The sequence below is a fragment of the Desmodus rotundus genome, chromosome X, assembly GCF_022682495.2.
Source record: "Desmodus rotundus isolate HL8 chromosome X, HLdesRot8A.1, whole genome shotgun sequence".
NCBI classification, from domain to species: domain Eukaryota; kingdom Metazoa; phylum Chordata; class Mammalia; order Chiroptera; family Phyllostomidae; genus Desmodus; species Desmodus rotundus.
Window position 1 is genome coordinate 14,205,130 of NC_071400.1, and position 14,297 is coordinate 14,219,426.

General features: G+C 40.5%; 1 protein-coding gene and 1 pseudogene across 8 annotated transcripts in view; one reads left to right on the top strand and one right to left on the bottom strand.

The window, feature by feature from the left end:
• Positions 1-14,297, top strand: part of ATP11C (ATPase phospholipid transporting 11C) — a 173,072-nt gene that overhangs the window by 24,436 nt on the left and 134,339 nt on the right. The gene's annotated exons all lie outside the window — the stretch shown is intronic.
• On the bottom strand, positions 497-599 carry LOC112300144 (U6atac minor spliceosomal RNA; annotated as a pseudogene).

The following is a 14,297-nucleotide window of genomic DNA, read 5'->3' on the forward strand; positions in this document are numbered from 1 at the left end:
GTTTCTTGTAGATACTTTTTGGACTCTATGCTTAGATAATTATGTTTTCTGTGGAAAAAAAGACAGTTATTTCTCCTGTCCAATTTTATCTGTATTTATTTTCCATGCCTTACTGCATTAACTAGGACTTCCATGTGGTTAGATGTATAGAACTGGTAAGAGTGAATTCCTTGCCTTGTTCCTTACAGTAGGGTAAAATCATTCAGTCCTTCACCATTAAGTATGAGTTAGCTGTAGGTTTTTCATAGATACTATTTATTAGGCTGAGGACATTCCCTTTTATTTCTAGTTAAATGAGTATTTTAAAAAAGCCTAAATGGCTGTTGAATGAATGTCATACTTTTTCTGCATCTAAGTAAATAATCATATGGAATTTCTTCCTTAGGCTGTTGATACTGTGAATGGCATTGTTTGAGTTATGAATGCTGAACCAACCTTGCATTCATAGGCTAAATCCCGTGTGGCCATTATATATTATTGTCCTTTATTTTGTGGATGAAAATCGTGGTTAGATGCTACGAAGTTGTTAACAGTTCCTTAACCATATGTGTTTTATAGGTCACTAGAACCATTTGCTGACCTTGCTTATCATAAAATACAGGTATTTTTACTTCATCTTCATTTGGTCTTCAGGCTATCAAAAGAGAACAAGGGAAAAGGCAACAAATATAGCAAGTGTCCGTGTACTAGACAGTGTACATTTATTTAAATAACTATAATGACAAATTGAGGTCCATAAGTAATTTTTACCACTGACATTTTGCATCTAGTAAATGAAAGGGTCAGAACTTCAGGTGGGTTTGTTTATTAAACCCCATTATCAACCCACTACACTGTATTGCCTTTCTTTGTAAATGAGTGCATGCCTGTGTGTAGAAGGGACGGGGTATGAGAGGGACAGGGGCAAGGAGGGCAGGAAAGAGATTGATTGGATTAGGAAAGGGAATGATATTCCACCAACTTTGGTTGCCATCTAAAAATCTGGGCTTTTAGATATCTTGGTTTGGATCTCACCTCTGCCATTTACTTGATCTGTGGCACATTTGTCTCCCTGAGACTCATTTTTATTTTAATTTGAAATGTAGAATATTAACATGGGTTACTGTGAATATAGAAAATATATGTAAAGTGCCTTGTACATAGAAGGTGCTCAATATAGTGTTGTCCATTATTCTCATCATTATTGATTTCCTACTACTCAGTGTACATTATAACTGGAAGTAATTAATTTGGGTTTAGAAAATGCGAAATGTGACTTAGCATGATTTCTGAAATGTGGATAGTTCTTTTGCCAAAATAGCCTAGAGCAAGTTCCTTTTTGTAAAAATGGACTTAGTTTCCTCTACTTTTTACCCATCTCCTTCCTAAGTCAAAACAACAGCGAGTTACTAAATCAATTTGTAGATTTGCAGGATTTAAAAAGTACTACCAAATGCTTTGGGTTTCAGAAGTGTGTGTGTGTGTGTGGGGAGGGGGGAGGGTCTGGAAGTGGTTGTCTTAGCACAGAGAGCTGGAGATGCCATTTTCATTTTACATGGGCAACCAGCCATTGATAGCTAGCTTTATTTCCTTGGTGCATGCCAATCTGATCTGACAGCTTGTAAGTCATCGTGAGTCTATTCTCGAACTGACACAAACCACTTGAGGCTGTTTGCAGGTAATGATTGCCTTTTTCAATAAGGTAGTTTTGGTGATCACAAGTCGGGCCTGTTGGCAGCAATGGCAGCAGGTGTTAGACCCGTGGAGTCAGACTGGGCCTTGGTTGAGCAAACTTGGCACTTGAGTTCAGGCTGAGAAAGAGTTCAGAGTCAAGACACAAACTATAAGAGAAAGTGTGTTTAGAAAGCCACAGAGGTAGAAGAAATGGGATCAGGAAACAAGTTACAGAGGCAAATGAAGGGCTCTTAGAGCTTTGGAGAGAGACACACAAGAAAAATGTGCCTGGGGGAAGTGGGAGGGGAAGGGCGCAGAAGTGCTGTATGTATAGAGAGCCACGTGGCTCCTCCATCTTGAGGGTATTTTTCTGGAGATCTCAGGAGAGTATCCCAGAAGAAGATTCATCAGCTATCCAGGTGTGTCCTTTCATGGTCATGGTCTCCACTGATTGATCAGAACCAGGACAGAGGTTTGTTCATTAGTCATTGCAGCTGGTCCTAATGTCAGCCATGGTTTTGCTGATTTCTAGGCCTGAAGCTGAAACACAACTGAGGCCTAGATGTATTTGATGTGGGCTTAATGCTCAAGGGCTATTCTCTGGCCTCCTTGTTGATTCCAACTCTACAGGGATCTAACTCACAGGACTAGCTACATTCCAGGGGAGAAAAGGTCAGGGGAGGGTCTGAAACGCATGACCAATGATATGAAAGGTCAGGGTCTAAACTGCATGACCTGCGATATGTTAGGGGAGGAAAGGTTACCCTGGGAGTGAGGTCCTTGTTTTCCCAGTTTTGCCCGTTGCTAGGTACCCAGGGCTTTCCGCCCTGGTGACCTTCTGTACCTGGCCCATAGTGCTTGCTCTACTCGTGACTGTCTAACTGCCTACCATAGGTCCCAGGAGCTTCTGTGTTTTGTCAGTCAGGTCTGGAGGATAGCAATGAGAAAGCTGAGTGAAAGGACAGCAGGCCATCATCAAATGACCTTTTAGTGTGCGGGACATCAGGAGGGCTGTTAGTTCCAGCTCCAGTGACGCATAGCCTTCCAGGAATGATTATGACTACTATTTGATTTCATAGCAGTACCCTCTCAACTAAATTTGCTGTTTGACAGATGAAACTAAAGGGAAATCAATTGTATTTTGAGAATTTTGGGGTATCACACCATCCCTTGATGTTGTTGCAAATCACAATTAGCAATCACTAGTCTTTTTTAAGCAGCTTTATTGAGGTGTGATTTTTTTTACAAAGTACTACACGTGTAATGTATGCAGTTTGATGGGTTTGAACATATGTATGAACCCTTGAAATCATTACCACAATCGGGGTAATATACATACCATCACCTTCTTCCTGCCCTTATAGTGTGTGTGTGTGTGTGTGTGTGTGTGGTGAGAACCCTTAACTTGAGATCTACTCTTAAATTTTTAAGTGGCAATACAATATTTTACCTTCTATTGTTTTCAAAGCACATTGACCACATATTCTCATTAAATAAATTAGAGAAGGTTTTATTTCTTCTTTATGATGGGGGGGGGGGAAACCAGACCTTAGGGATATCTTTTCCCAAAGTTCATCAGATGTTTTAGCAGTATCCAGAACCCAGTTCTGACTTTTGTCTAGTGCTCTGTGCATACGCTTCTGGGCCTTGAGCCTTATCTGGCTCTCTATACTTTATTAACCTCATACTTATTCAAAAACTAATGTTTTGGGAATAACTTGTGCCCTTCATAATTGTAACTTAACTGTTCTAGATTGTCTAGAGTCCTATTGTTAAAGCAGGAATGGTCAACAGCTGATCCTTAAACTTCTGAGTGTTTTTTAAAAGATTTCATTTCTTTATATTTACAGGGAGGGAAAGGGAAGGAGAAAGGGAGAGAAACATCAGTGTGTGGTTGCTTCTCGCACGCTCCCTACTGGGGACCTGGCCCGCAACCCAGGCATGTGCCCTGAGTGGGAATTGAACTGGTGACCCCTTGGTTCGCAGGCTGGCACTCAATCCACTGAGCCTCACCAGCCAGGGCTGGCAAGGATTTTATTAAGAGAAACTGCCTGTGTGAGAGAGAATGGGGAAGGGAGATTGGAAGGGTAGGTGTATCATTAGTCCATGTTGCAAGTCTTTATATTTACAGGGAGGGAAAGGGAAGGAGATAGTAGTAGTTTATGCAGAAGCTTTCCAGACTGAGGTGCAGTTGAAGGAGCGTTCAGAAAAGCCTTTGGGGAGTCCAGAGTCAGCAGTCAGTGCAGTCCTGTTCCTGCTGTACTCAGGTGTTGATCAGATAGGTACAGTCCATTGGAAGTATGGCTTCAGTACAGACATTAGGATGAATTTCTGAGGCAGCAGTTGAGTTGTGGTCTTTGCGTTTAGCTTTCCTCTAAGCTTGCATAAATGCCTTTCCTCTTTCCTTTAAGTCCTCCTACTTTTCTTGAAAAGGTCAGCTTTAAATGTATCCTCTATTGCAGGGTTGTGAAACTCATTTTCACCCGGGGCCACATCAGCCTCACGGTTGCCTTCTAAGGGCTGGATGTAATTTAGGACTGTATACATGTAACTGCTCCTTAACAGTGAAGCCAGAGCTTGGCGCTGCTGCTGGGTAGAAACAAGGTGGAGGCCCAGATTTGGCCCACAGGCCTTGTGTTTGCCACCTGTGCTCTATTGGGAAACTTTTCCTTGAAGGAAATTCTCAGCACGTTACATGATGGTCCCACTGCATACAATGATCATTCCCTACTCTCTGCCTGGTTAATCCTAATACACTTTCTTGAACCCCTACCACCTGTCACAGGACTGAAACACTAGTAGGTAAGTGCTCAGGAAATATTTGTTGAATGAATGAATGAGTTGGTGGGACGTGGACGAGAAGATAGATGGGAGAAGATTGTTGAGGTCAAATGAACTGCTTGAGCAAAGCTGTAGCGGGGAGGGGAGAATGAAGATCATACTCCATCTTTTTTTTTTTTTTTCAAGTAAGCATGTCTTGCCCCCAAACTGTCATTTTAGGGAAATTACTATGATGCAAAACAGTGGGAGAAGGAGTGTCTTTCTGGCAATTGAAAATGATTCATATTTGAGAACTTTGTTGAGAAAAATGTTTAGAGTATTTCCTGAGAGGAAACAGAGTTCATGAAAATGGAATTTTACTGCTGCCAGGAAAAGCGATAAAGATCAAATCTCATACAACTACTACCAGAATAGAAATTTCCAAAGAGCAGAGAGATTTCAAAGTTCTAGCTAATGGCTCATGTGTGTTCAGCATTAAGTGTAGCTGAACTGTAATTCTGTAATGGAATCTGACCAATTTTGACAATCCAGTTTATTATAAATGTATGAATTAGTGGAAGACCCATTCATCTTGACATTTGCTGACTCTGCCAGATGTTGGTCATATTTTTATGGAAAGAAACAGAGAGCTGGACAGGAACCCAAATCACTGCCAACCGCCTGCCACTGCCACATGTTGTCAGATGAGATAGACACACTGAGGATAAGGCAGAATCATTCTTTTCAGCAACTGGAGATTTAGCCCTTGATCTCTCTGTAATATAGTCACCCCCTGGTGACTTGGGTTGGACCATGTATGAGGCAGGCATTTTTTTTTAAAGATTTCATTTATTTATTTTTAGAGAGAGGGGAAGGGAAGGAGGAAGAGAGGGAGAGAAATATCAGTGTGTGGTTGCCTCTTGCACACCCCCTACTGGGGACCTGGCCTGCAACCCAGGCATGTGCCCTGACCGGGAATTGAACGGGGGATTCTTTGGTTCGCAGCCCATGCTCAATCCACTGAGCCACACCAACCAGGGCGAGGCAGGCTCTTTTTTCTCAGGCCCAAGTCCGTGCTATGCAGTCGTTTTCATGTCTTGTTTTTCCAGAGTTGCCACTTGAAAGGATGAAAGTTTCTTCATTGGTAACGTGGGGATGAATGAAAGTATAATAAGGTTACCGTGAGGATTCATCAGGTAGTCTATGCTGAGGACTTAGACTGTGCCTGGAATAAAGTATTTATTCAATAAATGGTAGCTAGCTTTTATTTTTATTATTATGCATTAGAAGCAAGCAGGGGTCTGAGGGTGAAATCTTATTTCTAGGTAAGTATTACCAAATTTGGTTGTTTATTTGGTGAGTGCCTATTCTGTGATAGAGCAGAAAGGGACTCTCTTTTTGGGGGCTGCAATGGCCCATTCTAGAATTAATCTAACATGCATAATTGCTGATACCTGTTTCTTCTCTCAAGCGAAGACAGTTCATTTTGGCTTGTACATGAGCAAAATCACTTCCTCCTCCACTGTGCTCTAACATGGTCTGGAATACTTTTCCTTTCTCATTGATCCATCTCTTTCACCTTCCAATTTCTATCAGTTTTTCGTTAGCTTACAATACCTAATTTAAGAAAGACACGTGAAAAGCAGAAGAGTGCGTGATGCATTTCCCTGCCTTGATGTTTTTGTTTATCATATTGGGACACTCTCGGACCCGAAGAGCTTTTGCCTTCCGTATCATTTTTTCACATTTTAGTGGAATAGTTCACTTGGGAGACTGTCCATTTACTTCTGTCATGAATTTCACCAAAGAGCTTCTCTTTCACGTGTGTTTACACGCTTCTCTTAGCCATTTTCCTCCTATTCCCCCCCACGTCTTGACATTACATCAAGAGCTACTCCTGTCTCACCCTTTTGAAAGCCAAAAACATGAATTGAATCATCACTCATAGGAAATAGAATATTACTACTAGTTGATATGTACCAAGGCAAAGGAAAGCTCTAAATTAAAAAGAGGTTGGGGGGAGTATTATTTGAAGTCCCAAAGGTTTCTCATACTCAGTATGTCCAAATCTGAACTCACTGTCTGCATCTTCTCTGTGCCCCTGACAGCTCTCAAGACGTTTCTCAAATGGGTTTATTTCTTCCTCATTCCCACTGCCCTTGTCCTGGGGCTGCCCCTCATCGACTTACGTCTGGAGGCAGTAACTGCTTTTCTTATAGTTCCTACTCTTCCCCCTTCTGACTGTACAGTGTTACAAGATGGTGCCTTTTTTCTTTTTTTAGCTTTTTTGAAAAAGATTTTATTTATTTATTTTTAGAGAGGGGAAGGGAGAGAGATAGAGAGGAAAACATAGTTTGTGGTTGCCTCTTGAGCGCCCCCTACTGGGGACTTGGCCTGCAACCTAGGCATGTGCCCTGACTGGGAATCGAACCATTACCCTTTGGTTTGCAGGCTGGCACTCAATCCACTGAGCCACGCTAGCCAGGGATTTTTTAGCTGTTTTAAAATTATGAAATGACACATGAATGTAAAAAAACCAAACAATCAAATGTGTAGCTTACTACAATATTACAAAGCAAACATCCAGATCAAGAAACAACATTGTCATCTACCCCCTAAGTCCCTTCAGGGGCCTGTCCCAATCATAAACCCTCCCTCCTTCCCAAATAACTGTTCTGACTTTTAAAGTAGTTATTTCCTTGCATTTCTTTATCACAAGGGCGTCTTTAAAACCATCAGTCTTGCCATATCTGGTTACCTTTATGCTAAAGCCTAGGGAATGCAGAAAGTCTCGCACGGGTTTCCTCAGGCGTACCTTTGCAGCCTCCTTTCTGTGACCACTACTCTCCCTAATACCCCAGCGACTGGCCATGCTGAATTATGCACAGGTTCCCGCATACCTCAGATGTCTCTAGGTGTTCGCCATATACGTCAGGCACTTGCTTCTGCTTTCTGGAGTTGGCTGTGTTCCCAACTCAGATGTCAGTTCTGTTGTGAAGCTGTCCTGGATCTCCCGCCCCAGACATTCTTGGGATAGAATGAATTCCTCCCATCCCTGTGCTCTGTGCCCATTATAGTATTTTACCCATGTTCTTTTATTAGCATCTGTCGTTGTCTCTGGTACATAACAGATTGCTTAATGCTTAGTAGATGCTCATTAAGATTTGCTGAATGAATAAATGTAAAAGATATTTAAAGCTCCAGGTGTCAGATTTTCTTCACAGTTGACACAGAATCATATCTCAATTATATGATCAAGCTTGCTTATTTTCCTTAAGTATTCCTTTCTATTTTACACAGTTCTTTTAAGTTAATTTATTTTCTGTCAATAACATTTCCAGTATTTAATTTACTGTTAATTATTGAGCACCAACTATGTGCCAGACACTGTGCTAAGCCCCTGTGTATTATTTACTGACTCCTCACTATATTTTCATTTTACAGATCAAGACACTGAAGCTTAGAGAAGTTAAACAACATAAGGTCCTAAAGCCTAAAAGGAGAACTAGGGTTCAAAGTCACGCAGTCTGACTAGAAATGTAAAACTCACGCTCTCTTTACCATTCTGTGTCATTTCTTGTTAAGAAAGTATGTTCTAGCCCTGGCTGGTGTGGCTCAGTGGATTGGGTGCCGGCCTGCAAACCAAAGGGTCACCAGTTCAATTCCTGGTCAGGGCACATGCTTGGGTTGCGGGCCAGGCCCCCAGTTGGGGGCGTGTGAGAGGCACCTGATTGATGTATTTCTCGAATATCTCCCTCTCTTTCTTCTTCCATTACCCTATCTCTAAATAAATAAATACATAAAATCTTCAAATCTAAAAAAACAGAGCAAAAGTATGTTCTCAGTTGCAAAGAATGGATCTTTGCAAAACATCTGTGGAACATGTTTCATTTGTGGAAGTGTGTTACCCATTGTCACTCTAGGGCTCTAGTCACTTTTTAAGTTCTTTCCACCTTCCCAAACTGCTTCTGTTCAGGGCTCTCTAGCCCAGTTAACATTAGGTGTGTATTTCTTGTGGCTAATGAGTGGTGGTTTGGTTAATGGCTCTCAGTGAGCCACAGATAAGGAGATTGCTCTTGTATTGCCGTATCTCTTCGTGGCCACATGTATTATTTAGCTTATGGCTGCTGCCTTAAGGGTCATTTGCCTTGTGCCTGGCAAGGTGATAAGTTGTGTCTTTTAAAATTATATTGGTTGTTAATGTTAATGGCTATATCTTAACTTCCCTCTGAGGTGCTAAAAGGAAATCCAAGTATAAACAATTAGAGAAACATTAAGTGGAAGAACACCAGTACAGGGATGCTCCAATAGTTGGCTCCACATGCAGACTATGGGGCTTACAGAAACTCGGACCAGGGACTCTGGAGGAATTGGGTCTGAGACCGGAGCAATGGAATGACAGCCATTTAGGAAATCGTTGTCGGTAGGTGGGCAGAGAGGAACACAGATGCATGGTGTCTGGTCTCACACATGTGCCAGTGGCAGTGGCAGTGTTAGTTGGTCTTTTTCCCCTTACTGGTCTGTCAGCTTCTCCAGGGCAGAAATTGCGGTTTTTCTTTGAGCCTCCTGCTCCCTGGTACCGCTGAGTCCTGCCGATGGCATAGATAGGGCGTTTGTTGCTCACCTGCTAGTGTTTCTTGTCTGTTTTAAAGAACCCTCTTACTGCATTTTGGTTTTTAAAGTCAGCTTTCCATTTCAGCAAATTACCAAGGTTCATCGAGAATGTTTGGTTGTGTAAAACCGTATTGCATGCAACTGTTTTTCAAAACTAACACAAATAACAGTGGCTAATGGTTTTAGTCGCCTTAGCAATGCTAGGTGCTGTTTAAATTGCTTTACACACATATCATATCTCCTAGAGTACTCTCACACATCCTCTGAGGTGGCAATATTATTATCCCTGCTTCAAAGCTCAGGATGCAAATGGGTTATCACTCGCAACTAAGATTTCTTGTAAAATAAATTTGTTGTATTAGGAATTTGAACTGCACTTTCTGTACTGTTTTGTTTAGAAAGGGCACTTGAAAAAACAGTGTGGCTGGGAGTGTCCTTCTGAAGATAATGGTTTTCTCTAGGATCACTCACATGTAAACATTTGGGGGGGGGGCCATTTCTGTTGCTGTTGTACTTGTTAGAAAAGTGACTGTGGCATTTTCTTTCAATTGATACTTTATCAATAACTTTTCTAGTAAGTTTTTTTGAGGGGGCATGTTGTTTCTTTTCCCAGACTACTCTGCTTTCTGTTACATTCTAAGCTGTAGATGGATTTCGTGGCTGATGGTCAACCGTTTGACTCTTGTCAGTTCCTGATACTGCAGATGAAATACTGTGTTTTCGTGTCAGGTAAAATGTATAAGGCTGCTGTGCAACTTGACAGGAAAAATGAACTAGAAGCACTTCTCAAAAAAAAAAAAACCAATTCAGGGACATCTTGTGATTTTTCCTTTTTCATTATCAAACCTTGTCTTGTGTCTGAAGAAAATTCACACCTCCCCGAAGATCAGGTTCAGGTTAATAGTGTTCCAGGTGGTCTCTTGCATACCCAGAGGAAGGGTCTTCAAAGGTGCTTTTTAAAAAAAAAAAGATTTTATTTATTTTTAGAGAGCAGAGAGAGAGGGAGAGAAACAGCAATGTGTGGTTGCCTCTCTCAGGCTGCCCTACTGGGGACCTGGCCAGCAACCCAGGCATGTGCCCTGACTGGGACTAGAACCAGCAACCCTTTGGTTTGCAGGCTGGTGCTCAATCCACTGAGCCACACAAGCCAGGGCCAAAGGTGATTTTCTCTTCTTGGCTAAAGAGAAGAGCACTAGCAAGAAGACTTAAGTAGCCAGATGATAAACCAGGTAGATCTCAGAAATAGGTATTATAATGCCTACAATTTGTGCAGTAATATTCTGAGAATATATTTGTTTTATCTTCTTTTGCCACAATGGGAGTAAACAAGTGGGTAATGAAAGTGGTCTTGGGGCAGAGAGCTCTGTATTTTGAACAAGTTCTCCAGGGATTCTCTTGCAGACCTTCTCAGAAGCATCCTTTGAGAAAGCCTGGATTCACCATAGGGCCCAAATATCCCCATAATTGGTCAGCCATTGAGAGAACACCTACAATCAGCATTGAGTGTTGGCATACAGCCACACACACCTACTTGTCCTCTTACACCTTTGCCGAAATGGGAACAAATGTGCATCTCTGTTCGGTTTGGGAAAATTAACTTTGTATATTTATGTGGTTGCTAGTAATAGCTGAGGATTATTGAGTGTGATGTGTGCTCTAACAGGTATTTTCCCAGGAAATTCTCAGAAAAACCTGGGGAATATAGGTACTGTTTATTTTCTGTATGTTACAGAGAAGGTAAAACTGAGGGTCAGAGAGTTTGAAATGACTTGTCCAAATCACAGAACTAATTAGGAGCAGCGGGAAGTTTACCCAGGCCAGCCACTCCCATCCGCATTCTGTTTCTGTTCTTAGCGGGTCTCAGGTTCAGGAAATTGGAATCAAGGCCCTGGCCGGGTAGCTCATTTAGTTACACCATCGTCCCAATAAGGCCAAGGTTGCGGGTTCCATCTCCTGGTAGGGCACATACAAGAAAGCAACCAGTGAATACAAAAATAAGTGGAACACCAAACAGATGTGCCCCTTTCTCTCTCTCTCCCTCCCTCCCTCTCCCCCTTCTCCTCTTCCCTCCATTCCCTTATCTAAAAATTAATAAATAAAAAAATTAAAAGAGAAGTGGGAAAAAAAGAAAGTGGAATCATAGTTATCCTTGGTTCAAGAGTCCTTGTGGGCACTCTAAGCACAAAGGCAACTGCACTGCCTTTGGAGCCAATCTGCTTTCTAAAGAAACGCTTCAGAAACAAGGCAGTTTATTTTTTTGTTATTTTTTATACTCTTTACTCTTTTATACTCTTTACTCTTTATACTCTTTACACTCTTAACTACTTTTAAGTGTATGATGCTGTGGCATTAAGTGCATCCACCCTTGTGAAGCGCCACCACCGTCTATTTCCCGAACCCTTTTCATCTTGTAGCACTGAAACTCTTTAATCATTAAATAATAACTTGCAATTCTCCCCTTCCCCTAATCCCTGTGAGCCAGCACTCTACTTTCTCTCTCTCTGATAGTCAACCCACTTTTATGTTAACAGTATGCCATTAATCTCCATAGCCACCAGCTTTGCTATTGATTTTTTTAGATAAAAATATTACAAATCAAACTAGGATTTACAAACATATACTCCGCGTTGAAACATAAAGTCAAGGACACTTTAAATAGAATTTAGCCTGCCTTAAAGAATGAGAGATTGTATCTCTTAGAACTTGAGGTCCACACCACTAGACAGCACTAGGTTTATATTTGGCAACTTGCAGAAAGGAAAACTGCACTGAAAGGAGAAACAAGCTTTATAGTTGGATGTTTCTTTGGAAAATAAGTACATTTTCAGTCACATGAATTCATGCAAATTGCTGCATCACACTAAAAATCCATTATACTCAGTAACTTTAAATAATGGGATTGTATATTTTGGGATGTTTTGGACAAAGCAAAACATATGCTAAAAGTGATGATGATGAAAGCTGAAGCCCCGCTTTACTTTTTCCTCCCATCATTTTTTAAAGTGAATTGCTCACAGGTTACTAATACCTAGAAAACTGAATTGTGTGGCTACGTGGGTATTCTACTTGCATTTCAAACACTCGAAGATACAGTTCCCTCACCCACTCCCTTTTTCTTCTCTTTCTGGGAGACTCCCGAAAATTAAAATCTCTGAACTTAGCTTCTGGTTAAGATGGAGGCGTAGGTAAACAGCTCACCTCCTCTCAGAAACACAGCATAACTTACAACTACACTACAAAACAAATACCACCTAGAATCGTCAGAAAATCGAGCTGTATGGAAGTCTGACAACCAAGGAATTAAAGAAGCCACAGTCATCCAGATGGGTAGGAGGAGCGGACATGCGTGGACAGGAAGAAAGCGTATGTTAAAAAGACAAAGGTATGATGAAATAAAGATAACCAGGAACAAGTCAGATGTCCTTGATCTTTATTCCACCTACGATACATAATATCTGCCAAGTGTAGAGAGCAGATTTCAGGGTATCAGGACAGGGGAGTAAGTTTAGAATACAACCCGTAAAGCCCATTCTAGGTCCTCAACAATAAAATCATCTAGTAAGAACAAAGATGCTTTTAGTTCCATTACAATATTTTTTTCAGTAACATTCTGTGGTCTGGGAGTATTCAGACAGGTGCATAGTGGGGATAAGTCAGGCTAAGGAACTGGCAGGGAAGACAATGAAATATTCTGGGGTCAAAAATTCTAGGGCCTTTAACTCACCAGAAGTGCAGTTCAAAGTGGATGAAAGATAACAGGGTTTTTTTCTGATGGAGACACTTCGGTTGTTTATGTGCCCTTCAGTAGATGATTTAAGAAAGAAGATGTGGTTCATACATATGTGCAATGGAACACTCCTCAAAAATCGAAATTTATTTTACATAAAATTATTCTAGAGCATATCAGAAGACAGTAGTACAGGGGAGCTATAGGGAAATCACAATAAAAAAAACATATTTAGTAGCTCCTAGGAAATGTTATAAGATTGGATTTTTACCTGACATCTTGGTGAATCTGATCAAAGGTAAGCTTGGTGTAGGTTATTTCAAATGCTGCTGTTCTGAAAGTTGTTGTGGTCAAAATCAGTTTTTAGATATTTAAAGATAGTGTTCCTGTGTTTTAATTCCTTGGATTATCTTAAAATACTGAACTGTACGTGGTAATAGCTTAAAATTTAGATCGATTTTTATCTAATCCTAAAATCAATAAGAGTGATTTCTTTTCATTCATGGTCTGTCACTGGCATTTTATGTAAATTAGGATAGATATGATTGAGAAAAACTTGATTGACAATCAGTAGTCTGGATTTTATTTTATTTTTTAAGATTTTAATTTATTTTTAGGCAGTGGAGTAGGGAGGGAGAAAGAGAGGGAGAGAAACATTGATTGGTTGCCTTTCATAAGTGCCCTGACGGGGGACCGAACCTGCAACCCTGGCATGTGCCCTGACTGGGAATCACACTGGAGACCTTCATTTTGTGGGATGACACCCAACCTACTGAGCCAAACGGTTCAGGACTCAGGATTTTTTTTTTTTAATTGAAAAGTATTTTATGTGGTTAAATATTCTTAAACTCCAGAAAGTGTAAAAAAGTTGACATTCCTGCTTCATTCGTAGCCCTAAACTCCAGAGGTAACCACTGTTAAATTTCAGGTTGTTTTTATATCTATGTGAGCACACACACACACACACACACACACCTCTTTTATACAGTAGGAATCAGCATGCATAATAGTCTTTGATTTGCTTTTTCATTTAATGTATGTTACAGATGATTTCATATTGGTATATTTTGAGCTACTCGTGTATTAACAGTTGCACAGGAGTGCCTTGTTAAACAGCCCCCTGCTGATGGACATTTGAATTATTTAGTCAATTGTTTTACTATTATAAACAATGGTGTTAACAAATATCCTTCTACATTTTATTACTCTTATGTAGTATCACACAGCTGTTTTTAAAAATTGGATTAATGACATTATCAAAAGTTTTCCTATTTGGTAGTTCGTAATTTTAAACTAAAACCAGTGTAAACAGAAGTTTTGGAACAATAAGAAGGAAAACTATCATCACGCACACTTGAATAGATACAGAAGTGGGCAAAAGTAGGTTTACAGTTCTGAGTAGACAGAGTTTTCAAATACTCTTGTATTTATTTATTGTATAATTATTGCAGTAAATATAAACCTACTTTTGCCCACCCTTGTATATGTAAAAATGTGTGTAAATATTATTTTGAACAATAATAGTTACCATTTAATGATCACC